A 21976-nucleotide genomic window follows, 5' to 3' on the forward strand; every position below is an offset into this window, starting at 1 on the left:
TAATCATGTCTAAAAACGCTAAATTATCCTTTTGTCAGAAATTTCCATTGTGAATTTCAATTTTTTTGAAGGGTGTTTATTTTTTGGAGCAAGATATCCGGTTCACCACTTACTGTACGAATTATATCGTCTACATATCTTTCGATTAATTGTTTTTCAGTTTCCAGCTCAAAATCTAGATTGTTAATTTTCTAACAATTAGAGCAATACCACCACACGTCCCTCAATTTAGCGTAAAGTTGATCTTCAATATTTATGATTTTTGCAAGTAATCAATTCTCACATATTTTGCATTCGACTTCTTCTTATCTATAGACGACTCTATGTTTGCATTCATGGCAGGCGTCAAGTTCTTGTTTATAGAACTTAATGGTGATCTCTTTCTTTGACTTGATCTGATGTTCAAATGACTTCATCCAAATGCTTTCCAGCGTTACTGCAAGTGATGCTCTAATTGCTAAGCCATTCATCTGACAAAACCATCTGTCATTGTAATGGAAACAGAAATTTGTCTCAGCTAGCTTCAAAATTATTTTCAAATTCGATCTTGACATCTCTGTGGCGTGGTCATTAGAGTATATGCTCATCCAGGCTATTTGAATTGCATCATTAACAGGGATGTTTTTATAATGGCTCTTCAAATCCTAAGAAACAATGCTCTCATCAGGCCCCAATTTGATGGATTCTATTTTTCTCCGTGAATCGAGCGTTGACATTTCAAAATTTCAATTTTTTCGTTTTTTTTCAAAGACTGGTTTGAGGAAAGTTTTCAAGTTGTAATAAAAAAATCCCGATAGACAATATTGGGCGTAAAACATCCATTCCTGTGCACTTTTGATAAGCCAGAAAGTCTAGCCGATTATGCTCCTGTTGAATATAGCTTTTGATAAAATTCTTTGACTAATAATGACCTCTTTTTCATATCAAGCAACGCGCTGATAATGCCTTCTTCAACCATAAGAGCAATGTTATCCGCCACACCAGCAATTGCTTGATGCTGGGAGCAATGAAAAATTTTAGCCAGCGTTTAGTGATATGATTGCTTCTTCATCACACAAAATCTCTTGCCTTTATAAAAATAAGTAGAGCCACAATGTCGTTAACTTTCAGAAGTTTATGTCACCTCAACAACACCGCTGTCAGTGGGTGTTTCCATGGCGTTTTTAGCGAACCATTTTGCAGAGGTTTATTTTTCACAAGGTTTCTCAACATCAGTTCTGCTTTCCCGGAGCGTGCGGACCATTTTGTCTATGTCTGCAAAAATGCACCGCAATGAATATATCGCGGATTGGAGGTTTTTTGCCGAAGGACAGAAGATCTATTTACAAAATTTGGTGAGCTAATTCCGTCAAATTTTCTGATGTTGTCGAAATTTCGGTACTTTAAGAGCATGAGGTGACCCATAAATTTTTTCTACTTGGCATCTAGTTTTATTTTAGGCTCAAGACTAATTTGCCTGATAGATCAGCGTATGTTAAAGGCGACAGAACCAAGCAATTTTGCGCTCAAAGCCCAACACTGTTCGTTCCTACTCATGTCGGCCCTTGCGTGAAGGTTCGCTTTTATCTCTTGCTTTGATTCCGTTTTAAGTAATCTAAGTTGAAAACCACGTACAGCTTGATCCTTTTTTGGAACCAAAATTTTTCGAAATTTAGATTTGACATGATTTTCAACGCATTTCTGTCGAAAATAAATACTGTCATTTCCTTTCTCCCGCTCCTCTAATATTTTCGTATTTTCCAGAAAAGTGATCCATTTTTCAGTTTTCCTCAGGACACATTTTTCTCCGGAAACAGCAAAAATCACGCTGTCTGGTCCCTGAAATTATGTGCTTGTTTACTTGTGTTAAAAAAATATTAGTTTTCAGCAAGCTTTTAACAGTATCAGGTGCTCTCTAACGTGTACAATACACAATAGTTTCAAAACGGAAACGATTTTGCTGCTGGTAGTCCACGAGGCTGGCCGGGTCACAATTCCTGAAGTCGTTGGATCTGTGTTTTGCAGTTTTGTTGTTAATTATTTAGTGTCACAATACTGGATCTGTCGAGTTTTCCAGGCTTCTCCTTTTGCAATAAAAAATTGACGTTTGTCATAATGTTTCTTGAGTTCGGGTTTACACAGAGGTTCGGAATTGATAAGATATGGGGCGACACTTCTTCGTAAGTCACTTTGTTCATTGCCTGAGAAAAAGAATATGCCGCTAATGTGTGCATGGTTGCTCTAAAAACCTGTTAGTCTGAAATATCATCCACAATATAACCCTGCTGATGGGTAACCGTTTCACTATCGAACTGCCTGTATAGCTAAAACAGTTAAAAGTTGATTTAAAAGTTTTAAATTACTCGAAAGTTTTCCCAACAAATTGCATGGTCATGAGTTAAAACTTGTTAAGTTATATATATATTCAAATATGTATGTAACCAGGAATTTGTCATGATTGCCTAATTGCTTTGTCGGATTCTCTAAAATTCCAGTAGGTTTTCACCTTAAATTTTGATAAAATATTAAAAGAACTTCAAAACTGTTAATGTGAGTCTTTCTCTTTATAAGTTTTTAACAGGAGATTTTTGTTTTGATGGAAATATTAACGTTGATCACATGGAATTTCAAAAAGTCTTTTTGGCAGAGTATGCTTTCTGCGTTTAATTTTTCAGTAGTATTTTCAGAAATGTTTCAGGTTGCGAGCTACTTTATAGATGGCCTTCGCGAAATCAAAAAACAAAATTGCCAGATTTTCCACGTTGGAGTCGTTGTACTTTTGGTTCAGAGAATCAAGATCAAAAAATTTACCAATGCTGACCAATATTTTGGAAGGAAAAACTAGTTCTGTGAACGAGGTGCTGACAAATTTATGCGATGTGTTAAATTTCCGGCGGTGAAGGACTTTTGATACACAGCAGAGTAAGCCGATTGGTCGATATCATGCGGTGTCTGATTTGTTTCCAACTTTGGAAACTGGCATAATCTGGCTCATTTTCTAATATCTCGGAAGATGCAATTTTGTAAGGTTGTTTGGAACGAAAGAAAGAGAGATCAGCTCTGAGATATTGCATAGTTCTTCAAAATTACGTTTCCTATTTTTTCCTGTCCCGTAGCTTTCTTCAGTCTTAAATGTTCGAGGAGGAAGTGTCGGATTTTTGTTTTAAAGAGATCCAGAATATTTTGGCCTCTAATTTTGAGAGCTGTACTGAAAACCTGTTTCTTGATGAAGACGTTTCTGAAAAATTATTTGAAAAAAAATAAATTTATGTTTTTCTTCAATTCATTTTTGGTTTTTTGAGTGGACAGGGCAACAACGGTGTGAATAATTGGCAACCTGCATAAGAAGCGTAGGCATTTTTAGATGTTGTTGAATTGTCAACTTTGATAAATTTTTGTTTGAAAGGTTTTCAAATCTAAAATTGTTCCTTTTTTCATTTCCCGCTCCGTTTTATTTTAAGTTTCGACAGTCAGGGTAAGTTCTGTGCTTCGGTTTGGTAGACAATTTCTTCATCAAGTCTAATGTTTGTCTAGACACAAATGCCGCAAGCGTTAATCTGTGTTTAGTGACCATTGTAATACAATGACTGACAGGGTTAGATCCATTTGTACCGTTTTTTATTGAGGAAAGCGACATCACTGTTGCAGTAAAGGTTCAAGGAACTGTCAATTTTGCATTGTTGAAGTTATACCATTCTGCTCCTTTATCCTTTAAAGGCGCACTTGAGTTGATGGGCACCTAAAAAATATCTACTTAAATTTACCTGCAACGTTTGCAGGTAAGCAAAATTGTAGGTAACGTTAACTGCAAACTTACCTGCAAAAAATGATACGTGCAGTCCACCTAGAATACGTTACCTAGCACTTACCTGCAAACTCAAACAACAATATTATGTAAAGTATGTAGCTATGAGAGAAAAAAATAAAAACTCTAAAAGTTTAGATAATATTCCTCAATGAAAGATTGGAAAGATACAAAGTCTTTCTGAGCAGAAAAATGGAAAAATTCAGCAGAAGTTATTATGCCCTATCAGCTATAATCCTCGCTGTCGGTAGCTAGATTTGATGTGCTTCTCTCATTTTTCTTTTTTGTTTACATGGTTAGGACTGACTGTTCAGATGATAAGGGCGGTAAAGTGATGTAAAAAAAAATTTGACCACAGATCAATTACTTTCCTCTATATTTTCTTGCGGTTTTAAAAGGACCATTTTGCGATCTTTAAAAACTATCTATCGTCCTAAAAACATCTTTGTCATTATTGATAACAATGTTAGTAGCTATCGCTAACCTTTCAGACTAATTGACTAATTGAGTCGAGAATTTTGAAAATACCTGCAATTTCTAGGTAAGTTTTAGGCAAATTTACGTAGAAATTTTACCTGCAAAAAAAAACTCCAGGTAATTCTACCTGCAAATTGCATAAACGGCGTTCAGGTAGAATTACCTAGATTTTTTTCGCAGGTAAAATTCTAGTTAAATTTGCCTAGAACTTACCTAAGATTGGTAGGTATTTTCAGCTAAAAATTAACTGCAAAATGAAATTTCTAGGTAATTCTAACTGCAATTTTTTCATGCAGTTTGCAGGTAGAACTTGAAAATTTTCTGTGCAGCTAAAATTCTAGGAGGGTAACACTGCAATTTCTAGATACATTGCAGGCAAATCTACCTAGAATTACAGGTATTTGAGATTGCTTGCATGTAAGTTGCATTAAAGAACAATTTACTTGCAAATTCTAGGTAAATATACCTGCAATTTATAATCAAGTTACCTGCAATTTTATTAGAGTGGGGAGTGTAATGTTCGTCAGTGAATGCATTGACTGTAATGCATACAATAATCGGTCTGCAAATCATTGGTGCAATGTTTGCCGTGAAGGGTGTAACAGTTGTAATTATCGATTGCAATGTCAATTTTTATAAGGTGAGGATTGTCTGCACGACTAAATGCAGATTTGAGCAGTTCGAAAAAATAGGTTCCAAAAAGATATCCAGGACTGCGTTTTCACACTCATATGTCACGCTCATGTTGTTTTGAAAATTTTAACAAAGCTGCAGTTAGTGTACCACAAGAGAGAAAAACCGCAAATCGCAAAATTTATCCGTCTGCCTCAATGATTAGCTGGTCACAAACATATTACAACCAGCTTCATTTTACAACCAATATTGACAACTCCGTTCAACAGTTATTTGTCGAGACATTGAGCGGTCTTCCGAGACGACTTTGACGTCTTTATGACAGTATATCTCGGAGGAAATATCAATCAATCGCCGTCCTTGTTGCCTAATTGCTATGATGAACTCGAGCTTGATATGGTAGATCCTTCCGTCACAGATACCATTCGAATACGGCGGCAAACAATTTTTTGTGCCAGAGTCAGTTGCAGTTGTCTGGCATCTTCGTTCTGAATGTTTAATTTTTTCTCTTTTTGCCAAAGAGATCTTTCGGAAATTAACAGAAACTGATGACCAGCTTTTTTGGCCGCTTAGTTTCTGGTCATGTTCATATCATTGAACACCGCCCTTTTGGTAAGATCAAACGCTGGTTTATACCAAAAGGAGTATATAGCGGTTTATACTGCTTTTTGCATCTTTCTATAGTCCATCTGAAGTTGCAATTGTTGCAAAAGAAAGATAACATCTCTGGCATCAGCAAAAACGGACAGATTGTTGAAACTGATTGCTTGACTTCAGTAAACTTTGGCATATTTTCTTCCTGCCAAGTCCGCTGTACCTTGCTGCATCCACCTGACAGGCTTAAAATACTTTTGAAACATTCAAACGTTTATAATCCCCTCCTGTTAGAAAAAAAAGAGATCAAGGCTGAGCAACTCGAATACTTTTCAGTGGTCCAGAAAATCAAGCCACAGCAAGAAGTGAAGAGCATTATACAACTGTAATTAAAAAGAAAATAAACAAATCGAGAAATTTCAGAAGCCTCTGAAAAATTGGCATTACTATCCAATTTATGGCATTTGAGAACTTCCCAGGTTTTGGTCCAGACCCAAATTGAGCTATGATCAGACCCAATCGAGCGCACACCCCGGTGTTCCCAGACCGAAATTACAGGGTCTGGAAAGCGGTTCGAGCGCACAATAGTCTGGACCATGGTCTGATTTCGGTCTGATCAGAGGTCAATTCGGTCTGGACGGTCTGATCATAGTCTTTTTAGTCTGGACCATGGTCTGGGTTTGGTCTGATCAGAGGTCAATTCGGTCTGGAAGGTCTGATCATAGCCTCTTTAGTCTGGACCATGGTCTGGGTTCGGTCTGATCAGAGCTCAATTCGGTCTGGAAGGTCTGATCATAGTCTCTTTAGTCTGGACCATGGTCTGGGTTCGGTCTGATCAGATGTTGAAACACTATTTAGCCAGTTTTTGAGCGCGAAATTTGACAACGTATCAAGTACTTTTTTTGTTTACCACCTAGGTCAAAAATTCTTTTTCTATCAGACTGTACTTGGACAGTGAAACTCCTCACTAGACCCTCACTTCATTTGAACGAGTCCTTGACTATGTTGAAAAGCGATTTATTTTGAAACGTCAAAATAGCGAGTTTTGAGCGCGAAATTTGACAACGTATCGAGTACTTTTTTGTATACTTCAGTTACCACAGAAAACCTTGCACCAAATTTTCAAGAAAGTATTGGAAAAACAAAAAAAAATCTGATCATTGTCTTTTTATAATCTGGACAGTGGTCTGAATTTGGGTCTGATCATAGGCGCACTATAGTCTGGACAAAGATCTGGGTTTGGTCTGAAAAGCGGTCACTTTGGTCTGGAAAGTCTGATCATAGTCTGTTTATAGTCTGGACAATGGTCTGAATTTGGGTCTGATCATAAGCGCACTATAGTCTGGACAATGGTCTGGTTTCGGTCTGATCAGAGGACATTTTGGTCTGGAAAATCTGATCAGAGATCATTTTGGTCTGGAAAGTCTGATCAGGGGTAACTTCGGTCTGGAAAGTCTGATCAGAGGTCATTTCAGTCTGGATAGTCTGATCATAGCTCAATTTGGGTCTGGACCAAAACCTGGGTTTGAATGACGCGCATCTGAGCACCCAACTAAGTTATCACAACATGAGGTCCCGGACACAAGACAGAATTGCCAGAGCTACTTAGGTCGCGGACATCAGTCTGGTCAATGATAGCCATAGTTTGGTCACCCTGGCGATTGGGTCTGGTTGGCCTAAAACCCCTTGCCTAAAACGCAAATACTGGTCTTGGGCCGAATTGGGAAAATCACAGTCTATACTTTTAAAAGTGCTCTTGAAGTGCAACTTTAAAAACGTCCCAATATTACCCAGGTTGAGGTCCAGACCCAAATTGGTTTATGATCAGACCCAATCGAGCGCAAACCCGTAAGTTCCCAGACCGAAAAAACAGGGTCTGGGCGGAAGATCGAGCGCACTACGGTCTGGACGATGGTCTGGAGATGATTCTGATCAGAGGTAATTTTGGTCAGAAAAGTCTGATCATAGGCGGATTCGAGAGCACTTGGGTCTGATCAGGGGCGACTTCGAGCACGATTGGGTCTGATCATAACCTCTTCGAGCGCACTTGGGTCTGATCAGAAAAGTTTTCGAACTCAATTGGTCTGATCAGTGACAATTTTGAGTGTCTTACTTTTCATTTTTTTTACTGAGAGATGTTGGCTCTGCCAAGAGGCAACAATAAAGCAGCGTTCTGATCAGAGACTCGTCTGAAGTCCGATAGCTCTGATGAGAAAAATAGAATCTAGCTGATAGCAAAGGCTGGTCCCTTCAGAGGAAAGTTTGATAAACTGGAGACCACGATGTTTCTTATGGAAAGCTTAAACTCATCCATTGAGTCCGAAATATACACTAAACGGTACACTAAACAAAATTTGTTCTCAACAGTTGGTTTTCGTTTTCTTTAGCAATACTTTTATAATTGAGTTTTTCCTTAGATGAATTAAATACTGCAAACATCAGTTTTTATGAAATAAATATATTACAGCAAAATTAAAAGATTTGATCATATGTAAAATTTGTCTCTGATCAGACTATTTCGAGCGCACTTGAGTCTGATCATAGTCTGATTGAGGTCTGGGCAATGGTCTGAATTTCAGTCTGAACCATGGTCTGAAGATGGTCTGATGAGAACGCCTTCGGTCTGAAAAGTCTGATTAGAGACCCTTTGTATCTGGAGAGTCTGATCAGAGTTATCTTGGATCTGGAAAGTCTGATCAGAGATAATTTCGGTCTGGAAAGTCTGATCAGACGAAAATTTGGGTCTGGACCTCAACCTGGGTACTATACGCCACCTCAAATACTACACTGCGCGAAATTCTATGAAATTGAATTTTAAGATCAAATACTGTTAGAGAATTTAAGACATATTAATCTGAATTTTGAACACAATTGAACCATGTGTTCTGAACTAAACTGATTTCGACATAATATCAACCTTAGCAATTTTAATTTTCCCAGAGTGGGGACGTTCCGCAATAAATGTAGGACGGTCCGTTCCCTGCTTGAGTGGGGACGGTCTGCAATAAATGTAGCTATATACTTAAATGTAGCTATACTTGTAGGAACTATATACATAAATGGGTTTCTTTGTTCAGTCAATTTTGGCCAATTTTGAAGGTGAGTGGTGTCATTAGAAGGTACTTACATCCTAGAATTTGGAATTCAAAACATATTTTTCGATTTTCGTTTTTCTCCGAGAGTAATCGAGGTTTAAAGTTTTGTTAATATTCGACAGTTTTTGTTCACACTTTCCGTAATTTTCGCTAAAATTTGTCTCAATTATGCTGAAATATTTAAAAATTTGTTAATATTTTTAATGATACACCTTTTTGTTTTCAATAAAGGTGAAAAAGCAGTGCTGAGTTTTTTGATTGAAGTTTTTTGGCTAAAATTGTTGACAAAACTTTCAAACTTCAAACTTTTTTCATAAAAAACGGAACAAAATTTGCTTTTTCTGGTCCACTTTGTGTAAGCTTGCCACAAGTAGAAAACTAGAAACCGCTGACACAATTGCTGTAAACTCCCAAAGAAAATTAGATGACGTTCGGCGCCCTATAGATGTCTTCTATAATCAAAACTTTGCCGTTTTTTGCAAATTCAACTCAATAATTATAAAATGCATCATTGTTTTTCGATTTTTGAAATATTTAATTTAACAAGTGATCTAATTCACAAACTTTTCGATCAATTCGTTGTTTATTTAGACGCGCGGCAAAACCCGCGAAAGGTTTGATCTCATCGCGGATTTTTACAAACGGAAACTGTTCAATTCCTACTTGGGTGTTGCCTTTACTTTTCAAAATATTTTGCCTTTATTGTTTTATAATCTTTATTACTGACAAAAATCTCATTTCAGGGCTCAAATAGTGAAAGCTCCCAATCAATTGCCAATGGGGTCAAAAATAGATATAGATTGTTTTCAGAGAAAACAAAAGATAAATGGTTTTTATGGCTTTGACAAGGAGCTTCAAAAAACTTTAACTGAAATCTAGTGTTTTGCTTTCTTTTGATATAGTTTTTGAAGCCTGAATTGTAACTCTAACTGATCAAAGATTAAAATTCCTTCTTCAAGAGGTGTCAGTGAAACTATTCAATGCATTCGGGTGATATCTAATGTCCCTTATGCCAATGAATATAATTGTTTTAAGAAAATTTCAGTGATTTTTTGAACTTGTCAAATTTTTTATCTCATTTATGACATTTATATCTTTTTTTGATTTAAAACAGGTCAATTTTTTTTGTATAACACACAAACTAACTTTCGTGGTGGTTTTATTTAAATAACGGCTTTTTGGTTCTGGTACAACAAGCTTTCATACAAAATTTGGTGTTTTTGTGCATAACTACACAATTTTGCTTTTCGTTTTTGTTTATGTGGATAATTTTAGCATATATGAAAAAATTCAATTGTAAAAAAACTCTTTAAATACCTACTTCAACACATTAAATAGTTTTATTACTCAAAATTTTATGGGCTGCTGCCCCGTTCTCTTGTAGAAATTTTTAGATTTTTTTAAAATTTTTTTTCTTTATTTGTTGTTAATTTTTGATGTCATTATTGGGTAAAGAGACGTCTAAATGGCCAACTATGGACATATAAATGGACTCAATAACTAATATTTGTATTTTGCTAATAGTCTTTATTAACTTTAAATTTATTTGTCTTCAAAAATATTAAAGTATAAAAAAAGTAAAAGTTCGTCAACATTTCCATTTTTGTTATGCTTTTCGTCCCTTTTTATTGTTTTACATTTGTGATCATTTTTCTTAATTTAGTGACATTATTGAAAGATAATGTAAGTTTTTGTTTAACCAAACAAAATTTTCGCTGTTCGTTAAACGTTTTGACTGATGCCTTTACGCCTTAACCAATTTTTTTCAGAAGAGTTTTGTGAGTTTTAAATGCTTTTCAATGTTTGTGGTTCTTTGACAAAATGATATTATGAATTTCACCGGAGACCCAAGTGAAGAGTTTTTTTCTCGCGGAAAATATATTATAAATTTAATGGCTTCAACTCTCTGGTTTCTTAAAATTGTTTATGATGCTTTTTAGTTCTGATTGTATTTATTGTTATTTTGTAGTCCCATGACTCAGTCTCAAAAACAACAGGTGAATTAGATTTCTAAGACATTGCAAGATAAACAGTCCATTTTTTAGTTGAAAGCCTGTGTTTGTAATGAATTTGAAAAATATTTGTTTCTAAAAAAGATGATGGTTTTTTGAGCTTTCACAATTTTTTTTGTTATTGTGTTGCTGAGTTTCTCTACGGACAAATTACATCCATTATCTAGTGACTTTCATTTTGCACTTCATAACTGTCTTTTTTACCTCAAATGGTCTTTGTTCTTAGTAATGCGAGTTTTCATAAAATATTCGTTGTTCTGGCATGTTTTGCCCATTTTTTAGATTCTTTTTTATTTTTCACATTATCACAATATTTGGTTGTTCAATTGCCATTTGAATAAATATTGGATTACAAAAATCTAATGTTCTTAGTGAACAACATGAAGTTTAATTGTTTGGGACACTGTTTTCTTGAACACTTTTTAAATTTTTTTCGCGATTTTTTCTGCCTTTTTTTGTAATTATTTTTTTCATTTTTGCCTCTACATGCCATTCCTATTGTAGTCGCATGACAAAATCTTGATAATGAAACGTCTCAGTTGGTTTCGTATAAGGTATAAAGGATTCTCTTACTAATTTTGCTTTGATATATAAAGTTTTAAATCAACTTGACATTAGTTTCTTTTCAAAAAAGGCAATGTTTTTTTAAACTTTGCCCTTTTGCTCCTTCCTTGTTGACCTATTATCAAGTCGCATATAGGAAAAAAAGTATAATTTTTTCTCACGAAGTTTTATTTTTCTTTAGTATAAAGAAATATTTTAATATTTTTTTAGTGGTTTGTTGAACGATATTTTCATTTTCTTTATCTCTTCCTCATTTGGTAGACAATTAAGTGGAAAAATGTAGATGATCGGGGTCGGATCTTTAGGTACGAACACACATTACCGGGTTTCCTTGCTATACTTTTTGCGTAATTTTTCCTGGTAATGTAATAGCAATTATTGGATATATTTTTTCTCGGCCGCCACTGTTTTTTATGAACCCAAATTACAATTTATGTTTAACTCTATAGCATGTTACTATGTAGAAAATAACACGACTGCCCGCGTGCGTGAGTGTTGCGTATCCATTAAGGTAAGGAGGGTGCCCTAGTCGAGACCCGATGTTAATCTTGCAAGATCTGCTGTTCTGTTGTGTTCAAATTTCTTTTTTCTTCAGGATCTGACGACAGCCGAGGACGAGGAGAGGACACCCGTAAACGACACCGAAAACGATCAGGAAACGAAACCAGTCAACAGAAAGAGAAGAATAAAAATGTTTGAAAAAAAAATTGAAAAAAACGAAGAAGAAGAAGAACAGCTTTTTTGATGCTCTAGATTGATAACTCTGATGCCTTTTTATTGCTCTTCTTGTGATGCTCTTTTATTTTTCTTTGTATATTCAAAATTTTTGAGCCTTTTTTTCTTGCATAGGATAGGTATCTAGGCTTTATAAGATAGGTTTCTAGGCTCTATTGCGGTTTTTTGGAGTCTCAACGGCTATTATTTGGCGCTTTTTTTAACGTCTTTTAAATTTTTGAGACGTTTTTTTTTGCTTTTTTTGAATGGTGTTTGGATGTTAATCTTGCAAGAATCTTGCAAGTTTTGGATGTTAATCTTGCAAGATCTTGCAAGATTCTTGCAAGATCTTGCAAGATTAACATCCGATTCCGACTCGGGTGGCAAGCAGAATAAATTCAATTGTTTATACTGTTGTGCTCCTAAAAATAATTCACCTACTATTTATTTTATCTCATTTTTACAGAGTAAATATTAGAGCAGCGCGCGAGAAATGAGAGCGAGAAAGGATTACGTAGTCTCTTAACCATGCAAGCCTTACAAGTTTAGAATGCACGCAAAATGCGTTCTATTTTACGTAGAAACCTCAGAAAAAGTTCGTTAAACATAATTTTTGTCGAACCTACTAATATAATAAATCGACTGCGCTCGTTTTAGGCTTAATAATTTTACGTATCAAAAACTTCTTGGCGATCAATCTTAGACTAAGACCAGTCAAAAATGTTACTAGATTCGTCAATTTTGAAGCAGTTATGCGAATCTGAAACGTTACTAACAGTTGATTTGCCTTATCTTGCATCCAATGAGTATTACGATAGAGAGTTTTCACCTGTATTTTGGCGCCGCGCACAATTTAAAGTGAAAGAATACTAAATCCGATTGTCGTATTAGTCTCATTTCAGGACAATTTAGTTGGCAACTCGTTTATTCGCACAATTGAGATTGATCACAGAAGTTAGATACGAATAAATTGCTTTGTTCAGAACAGCTATATCACAATTTGGTTAGAAAACAAGTTGTTCCCGTTGCCTTTTAGAAGACATTTCATTACCAGATTATGTTGAGCTTTTACTGGCCAGCACCAGCAGCATGATTATACAGGGAAAGAGTCATTGATTGGAAATGACGACGCCGGTTATTTTATTGTTAAATTTAAGCGTCTCTGCTTGTTTACAAGGTTTCCTGCAATTGAATTTACCCTTGAAATTTACGTGCATAAATTTGTTTAGACGTTATAAGGATATAACGAGAGACAACAACGGCAAAAAAATTCCACAGAGACTGAGATCACGGTGAAAACTCCAAGGCTAAATGACTGCAAAGCCACATTGTAGATGCATCAATGCGACCTTGGAAAAAGAGAGCGCATTATTCAATTGTCAGCAGTCTTAGTGTAAAACCCAAATCCTTCCTCAAAGCTTCAAAATCTTTTAAGACTCAATCAAAATTTAAACTCCGTTTGATGTTTTAAATTAAATATCTCCGACAAGTCTAGATAACCACTACTTTGGTTTATCAACGATTTATATTCGCACCACGCAGTTCATAAAAAACATGTATCTTGACAATTTTAGGACAAAATCTAGAATTGATCAAGTTGCGTTGTTTTTAGATGTTATCGACTTAAAAGTGTAGCGAATTTTGAAAAAAAGCTTGCCATGAACGCTTTCTTGAACAAATATTAATTGCGGATGTAAAGTTGTCGATTTGAAAAAACCTCAAAATTTTGCAAAAAATTAATCAGATGACTGATTTAGTTGTTCCAATTTGCGCTCATTCTTGGATTTACCGCTTAACTTTGGATCTATTTACATAAGGTCGGCCATATTTGAAAAACGTCAAATATCTGATAATAATTTTGGATTTTGTGCGGATTTCAGTTAATGATGTAGTGAAAAAACATTAATAGTTTTCATTCTCGCTGCGCTACAAGTTCAATTCATCACGCCACAAAAACTGCGCCTCAAGTACCACAAAATCGTTACAAACATAACGTTTACGCAATACCGGGTTCAAGTTTCAATCTTAACGATGTGAAAGTCCGAGAAACAGCGCAGTTCCAGTTGAGTTATTTCCTCCATTATAAGAAGCGCCAAGTTATACGGCATGATATAGCGAACAATTCGGTTACACGTCATCGCAGCAACAACAGTAAGCCTTGTACACCTCCGCAATTTATTGCAGTGCTGGAAAAGTATCAGGAAGGCATAAAATCTATAGTGTATTGCCCCAGAGAGGGAACTCTTGAAATCTATGAGCAGCTCAATTATAGTACTCCAGTTACAGCAATATTGTGAAAGACATTGTGTCTAAACGTAAACAGAAAGACCCTGATTTAAATGAAAAAAAAAACATAGCATTGCATCAAAAGCTTACGCTTGCGCTGAAAACACTCACCACTTTGTTAGCGCATAAGAACAATCTCCGGTCTTTAACCCACGATCCCGACCGAAAAACCTCTTTAAGCGTCATCGTAAAACGCTCTGTAGCCGCCGTGCGTTCGAAAAGGCGGAACTTATTGAAACCATGGGTAACCTTAATATATCTTTGTTTTGCGTTGTTGTTGAGTCAATCCAGTCACTGGTGGTGTGACTTAGTTTGTTTACGAGTTAAGGGTCAGTCTGTGATTGCTTCCACTCACTAGCGCTCTGAACGAAATCTGCGTTCCCCGTTTTTTTTATTACACACTACTCACTAACTTCAATGATAATTTTGTCTCTAATGCTAAATGTGTTAACAAGTCGTCTTTACCTGTTTGAGTCACGTGACCAATCGTGTCAGCATGTCCCTCTGTAAGCCAAATACTCTATAGATAATAATCCAATGGATGCAACGTGTGCATCTGTAGAGGAATCATCCAAGCGAGTCTTGTAGAATCACTCTGTAAATCATATTGTGGTCTGGAGGCGGAATCTGGTGTGTTACCTCCCGCATGCACTTTTTCAGGGCAGCAAAGTTTTCTCCTTCTCCATTGTGTACATGTCCATTCTGTTCTCGCATCAGATCACCGCAATCGTCTTCGTTTTCACTGGCAAATTTTCTTTTGCTTTCTCCATTCTCTTTGGTTGCTTTAGCAAAGACAGGCATTCTTTAGTTGAGATTTGGTTTTTTATGTCCTGCATTCACTTTTTCAGGGCATCAAAGTTTTCTCCTTCTCCATTGCTTTGGTTGTCATTCTGTTCTTTCAACATGTAACCGCCATCCTATTCCTTTTCATTTTCACTGGCAACTCTGCCTTTGCATTCCCATTCTTTCTGTAATTACACATAACTCAATATCTTCGATGATAAATACGCCTCCAAGGCTGAATGTTTGATTATGGCACCTCTCGTTGGTTGAGTCACACGGCGCATCGTGTCTCTCCATCATCTTCATCTTCACTCTCACAAGTAACTCTGCCTTTGCATTCTCCATTCTCTCTGTCATCACGCATAACTAAGTACCTTTGTTGGTAAATTCTCCTCCACGTCTGGATGTGTGAGCATGACACTTCTCGCTGATTGGGTCAAACGGCGCATCGCGCATCGTCGAGTCTCTCCATCATCTCTCCCTTCACTATCACATTTATCACTCTGCCTGCTCGCTTCTATTCGGTTGACTTAGCAGCAGAGCAGGCATCCTTTTCTGTCCGTTATTGAAGATTATCAATAAAAGGTTCAATCTCAACTTTTCTCGCCTTTGCCATGTGTCCCCTCTCTTGCCCGTATACCTATTGTACGATGTAGTATGTTGTCATGTGTGACGAAGTATGTTTTGTTAATGCTGCAGTATTTTGTTAATGCTAGCTTGCTGGTTGGTTGTTTTTGTCTTGTAGAATTCTAGGGTGTGATAGAGTTCAATTACGAGTTCTGGGTGAATTTTCTTTGACATTTCCACTTTAATATTTACTGGCTCCACTGTACTAAATTTTACTTCTGTATGCTTGCTTGTAATTAAATTATTGTTAGTTGGTTTGGTCTTGTTGCCTTCTAGGGTGTGACTTAAGTTTATTCTGGAGTTACGTCTAGTAATATTCTTTCTCTTTTCATTTTTTAATTATACCACTGAATTGACTTAATTTTGTTTTTTACTGGTATATTAATCCCATAATGTTTGCGCTAATTTGTCTTGCAGTAGCTTCTCTCCTTTTTGCTAGGGTTTCACTTAAGTTTGTTCTGGACTTACGGCTTTTTTGTTTGATTGTTTGTTGCTGTGGCCTGCTAGCATAGGTTTTCCCCGCCTCCTCGATCACTGCTTTCTCCTTTCCTGTCTGTTTCGGCGATTTTCCTGCCCACCCGCCATCCATTTTGTCATGCGTTGCGCTTCTGTGCGCTTAAAACTTTCCTCTTGTTTTGCCGGTAGTTCCGTACTCGACGAACACTTCTGCTCATTAACGGTCATACCGTCATACTAGGGTTCAGATTATGCCATTTGTGTTGTGTGTTGTGTAAATGTGAGTTTTCTTGTGGTGGTACTAAATTAAAAATTTGGTTTTTTGGTAAAATCATGGCATTGAAAATCGAGGCTGAGCTTAGTAATATCAATAGTGACATCAACACTTCTATTGATGAGCAGGACAGGAAAATTAAGATCGAACGTCTGATTGTAAAATCCAAAGTTGCATTCACTGGTTAAATTAAAAAAATGAAGAGCTCTTTGACCATGCGCATTAGACTTAAGATCCGCACGCCGACTGTAAAAACCTGGAGCATTGGTTGGAGATTGTAAACAAGAAATATGACAAAATAAATGCTGCTGCTCGAGGGTACGTTGATTTGGTCCATGGCAGAGAGATAGCGGAGCAATATACGTCTCATCATTCAAAATCAGGATCGCATATGACTTCCTCCAAGAGGTCAAGCCAGCGTCAAGGTGAATTAAAAAAATCAAAACTAAAAAGAGAGGAGCTTGAAAAACAACATGAAGCAGAGCTGCGTATAGCGAGTCAGCGCCATGAAATGGAAAAACAAACGCAAATTGGAAATTCAGCTGCTTGAGGAGGAACATCGTAATCAGGTAGCTGCAGCTGGCCTTGAAGAAATCGGGTTGATGACAAAATAAAAAGCGAGAAACTTTTTCAAGATTGGGTCAATTCATCAACGGCCAGGAACATAGCAGATGTTGAAAATGAACCAAGTTTGCATCTTTCGGGTTCCATCGCTCTATCAAACCAAGCCATTGCTAATCGTGCTTCTTCAGCTCAACGTCTAATTTCACATCCTTTGGATCTCAATGCACATGGTCAAGTTGAGACTAACATCAACCTCACTGCCAATAGGTCCGAAGAGACAGGTAATATTAACCATGTAATCCATATTGCACCTGTTGAAGCTAACATCATTCAAGAACGGCAACAGCCTCAATTTACACCTCCATCTCCACCAATAAAAATTGGTATGCTGGCACAATTAAACGCCCATAACACAGCCCGACAGCTGTCTCAAGCTACACTTCGTTTCAATGGTCTACAGTTGGACGACCTACTAGTCCGCAGGTCAAGCATGCCGGGACATTTGAACCTGGTCAGCCCTCCTCCTTCACCACCATTAAACGAACTTGCTAATGGTCCACTAATTATAAGTCAGCCACAAGCACACATAAACACACCCGCCGATCCCACCCCGTCCTAAACTCCATAGTCCCTCAATTCCAGTTGATCCCACCCGGCTTTCACTTTGCTCCCCCACCGCCTCAACTAGCTCTCCACTAAATGTCAAAAACCACATGGCAAACAAGGCCAATCAAGTACCGCCCTATCTGCCGGCACAGAACATTTCTCTTCCTGCAGGTTTTTTGTACCACATGTAAATTATCCAGCGGCCCCAAAGCATTGTCATGTGCCCTTAAGTTCCTTCCCCTCAACCCATGCAGCTCTCTTTCCACCGGATCCAAATGTCTGACGGTTCCCGGCATCCGTTTCCGCTAATTCGATGCCACTGCTTGGTACATCCGTTAACCTAAATAACGTTGGACTAGCCCCGTCCAACAACCCTTATGCCCCTACATCGCAACGCTCCTCTACCCATGTACAGGCAGCAGTAAGGTCGCAAAGCCATGTAACATCAGACTTCATGCAATCTAATCCATCTGGCTCTACCACTGGTACCGCCCCAACATTTGTCACTCCCGTCGTTCCTCTATTGCATGGAGCTACCGTTTTGAACCCGTTCTGTTGGGGTGAACCACCGCATTCCAAACCTTCGTCTCCTTTTTTGATTTCCGGGGATTCGATAAAACAGTTGGCAGACGCAATTACTAGTAAAAAGACCGATCCTCTGCACAATTGGCAACTGTGACAGTACAATGGTGACCCTCTGCAGTGGCATGAATTGTTTGGCAATTTAAAAACGCCACATATTCAAAATCACTGACTGATGATTTCAAGCTGACTTACTTAAAATCTCTAATAACTGGAAAAGCAAAGACCGCTTTCAAAGAGTTTGCATACTGCGGAATGATGTATAAAGAAGCACTTAATCCACTTGGACGCAAATTTGACCAACCATATGCAGTTGTCAGCTCACATTTAGACAAACTCAACTCGTTTCCGCCACTAAAGATATACAATAGTGATAACATAATAAACTACTCTGCAACAATCTCTTGTCTGGTTTGGGTCTTTAAGTCACTTTCATACGATGCTGACTTGAAGAGCGCCTCGCTATTTAACACGGCAGTGCAAAAATTTCCGCCCAATATGATCATGGTCAATCTTTACGGTCCAACATTGGGTAAATTAGGTAAAACATTGGGTAAGCCAACACTCCTCGGCTTCAACGATTGGTTGAAGCAAAGAGCGGAGGTACGTGACTTGATGAAACAAACATCAATAAATGCAAAGACTGAGGACAACACCAACGGAGTAACCAAGACCAAAGTTGTCTCAAGGACATTTGCTTCCAAAATACAGCAAAAAAGCACATACAAAAACGCCGCAACTGCAACAACATCTCCCTCCACTCGCTGCTTTGTTTTTAAAGGAAACCATCAAATCTGAGAGTGTTGGGTATTTAAGGAATAGTCTCCCACTCAGCGAGCCATAACAGTGGCCGAAGCAAAGCAAAACTGTGCTTCTCGTGTTTAAAGCAAAAACCCATGTTCCGGCAGCGCCCAATGGTTGTTACAGCTACCATAACACTCTTCTCCATGGAGCTGAGAAGTTTTTCCTTCTAAGTGCCCTGCAATAAACAAAAACAGGTAATAATAATGCTGACGCAATTCAAAGTAAACCTTCTAGTGGGCAATCATTGAGTCAGACCGCTACAATGTCATCTGTCCGTAATTTGAAAGGCCTCCTTCAGGTGACTCAATTGCAGTTGGTTAACTCTTTGGGTAAAAACACCACGGCTTTGATTTTGTGCGAAACCGCCAGCAGTAACTCCTGGATGTCCAATAGTCTTGCAAAAAGACTTGGTTTGCACGGCAAAGCAATGAAACTAACAGTCAGGGGTAGCACTACCGAGGAGGTTGTAGATACTAAATTGTTTGAGCTGACTGCAACACCACACGACAATCAATCATTTGAACTTTTTGAACTCAGTCTTATGTGAAGTAAGATTTGAATATAGATGTTGACGTTATCCTAACCAAAGCACTTCAAGAAACATACGCGCACCTAGCAGTTCTAGACCCGGTTACATATTGCTATGGAAACATCGAGGTGATACTTGGACAGGATGTGTATCATGACATCCGCCCGATAAAGTGTTTCGCTGCTGACAAAAAGTGCTCGCCCTTCGATGTTCGCTTCTCCATAGATTGGGTTCTAAGCGGCACACTATCGTCCTCTTCAGGTTTAGCCTCGATTTGTTTTAAAGCTAATGTGGAGCAAAATTTTGAGCTTGGTAGTCATGTCAAATCTTGTCACGACATGGAGTTTATTGGCGCACTAAAGCAAGTAGACCCACAATCCACCGCGCATGCGCTTGCGCATGATATTCGTATAAACACCACAGTGCATAATGGAAAAAGATATGATGTTGGATTGCTTTGGGCCGAAGATAACATCAAGTTGCCCAACAATTAATTATCAGCGTTGGTTCAATCAAAATCTTTGGAAAAGCGGCTTACGAAAGACCAGCCTTTAAGAGAAATGTTTTCGCATGCCACCAAAGAAGTAGGGTCAAAGACACTTATAAACTGGAGAAATGCTCGGAACAAGAGTGATACCTACCACACCATCCAATTGTTAACCCGTAAAAGCAGCGTTTCATTCGTAAGTTACTAAACGGAGCAGCTAAATTCCATGGCGCATCTCTTAATAAGTCAGTATTCACTGGATCTAACTTGCTACAAAACCTAGATTATGTTCTTATGCGGTTCAGAAAACATCAATTTTCTGTATGAGCCGAACTCGAGGGAATGTTCCCCCAAGTATAAACTTGTGAGTATTAACAGAGTATTAACTTGTGAACAGCCATCATTGCGTTTTTTGTGGTGGGAGGACCTCACATCAAATGTTCTGGTACGCCAGTATACACGCCACTTTTTCTAGGCAAAAGATTCGCCAACGTGAGCCAACTATGCACTTCAGCGCTCGGCAATAAGGAGTATCCGGAGGCCGCGAAAGCCGTCCTTGAGAACTTCTACATAGACGATAATTTAGATTCAGTGGATTACCCCTGAGAGGGCCCTCTTTAGGTCGAGGGAGTTGGTACGTCTTGTCCATTTAGACGGTTTCAAGCTTATTAAATTTGTAAGCAAGATGCCGGGTCTGGCTGACCAAATTGATGGGTCTGCTCAATCCACTGAACCGAAAGTCATCGTTTCCTCCAAAGAGGAATTAATGCACGTGCTTCGGTGTATGTGGGATCAGATCAACGATACTCTGGATGTGAGCAGGAGCACTAACAGCACCATCACAAAATACTTAACACAAGATAGGTCTTGAGTCTTCTGTCTAAAGTCGGTTAATCTTGAAAAACATTTGGCGTGTCAATGGACAAAGTTGGGATGACGAGTTACCCAAAGAAACATTTAACAGATTCATTGCATGGTGTGTTGGACTGCCGCAGTTGGCCAAGATTTCAATACCAAGAAACTACTTTTCGGGACCGTTCCAACATCTTGAACTCCACGTGTTTGGTGATAGGTTGTTAAGTGATAGCCAGGAATCCTAACAGCAACATCAAAAAATGCTTAGCACAACGCTTGGTCTTGAGTCTTGCATCTAAAGGCTACGACCCGATTGGTCTTGTCTCACTTTTTACCGCATGTGCTCGGTTAATCTGGAAAGACATTTGACGTGTCAATGGACAAAGTTGGGATGACGAGTTGACAGGAGAAACAGTTGACAAATTCATTGCATGGTGTGTTGGACTGCCGCAGTTGCCCAAGATTACTATACCAAGAAGCTACTTTTCAGGAACGTTCCAACATTTTGAACTCTACGTGTTTGGTGATAGCTCGCAAGACGTGTTCAGTGCTGTATGCTTTGTTAGGGCTCCTGTAAGCTGCGCTTCCGGGGAAATTACATCAGAGTTCGTGTTTGTCCTGGGCAAGGCCGGCGTCGCACCTATGAAGGTAATGACCGTTCCAAAGCTGGAATTACAAGCTGCTCTCCTAGCTGCACGTTTAAAACGGGAAAAGGTTTAAAAAGCTGTCGAGCATTAACCGTTACGGTGGATAAAGTCTACATGTAGACAGATAGTACCACGGTCTTGCATTGGATAAACTCAACAAATATACACCCCATTTTTTTTGCAAATCGAGTAAGTGATATCTCGGAGAACACCAGCGTTGACCAATGAAACCACGTCTTCAGTTGTGATAATCCGGCAGATGCTGCCACGCGTGGTATGTTCACTGAATTTTGCAATCCAGTAGCTGGGTGAGGGGTCCTGACTTCTTGAGAACCAAGTATTTCCCCTTTGTACCAAAAACTGACTTCGCCGATGACATCAAGCTCGGAGTTGTAACCAAGGAGCAAGATGATGACTCCACTTCTTCAGCGTCATCTGCAACCAGGCCCTGTGAAGAACTAAGCAGCTCAATAATCCTGTTTGATAAGTTTAACTCTTATTGAAAATTATTACGTGTCACCGCATATATGATACGTCTTTTTCACCTCAAGTAAGCTACCGTACCGTAGACGGCAGCATAAAGGACCTTGTTGAGCTTGACGA

Source organism: Convolutriloba macropyga, chromosome 6 (assembly GCF_964194025.1).
Source record: "Convolutriloba macropyga chromosome 6, txConMacr16.3, whole genome shotgun sequence".
In the NCBI taxonomy this organism is placed as follows: Eukaryota; Metazoa; Xenacoelomorpha; order Acoela; family Convolutidae; genus Convolutriloba; species Convolutriloba macropyga.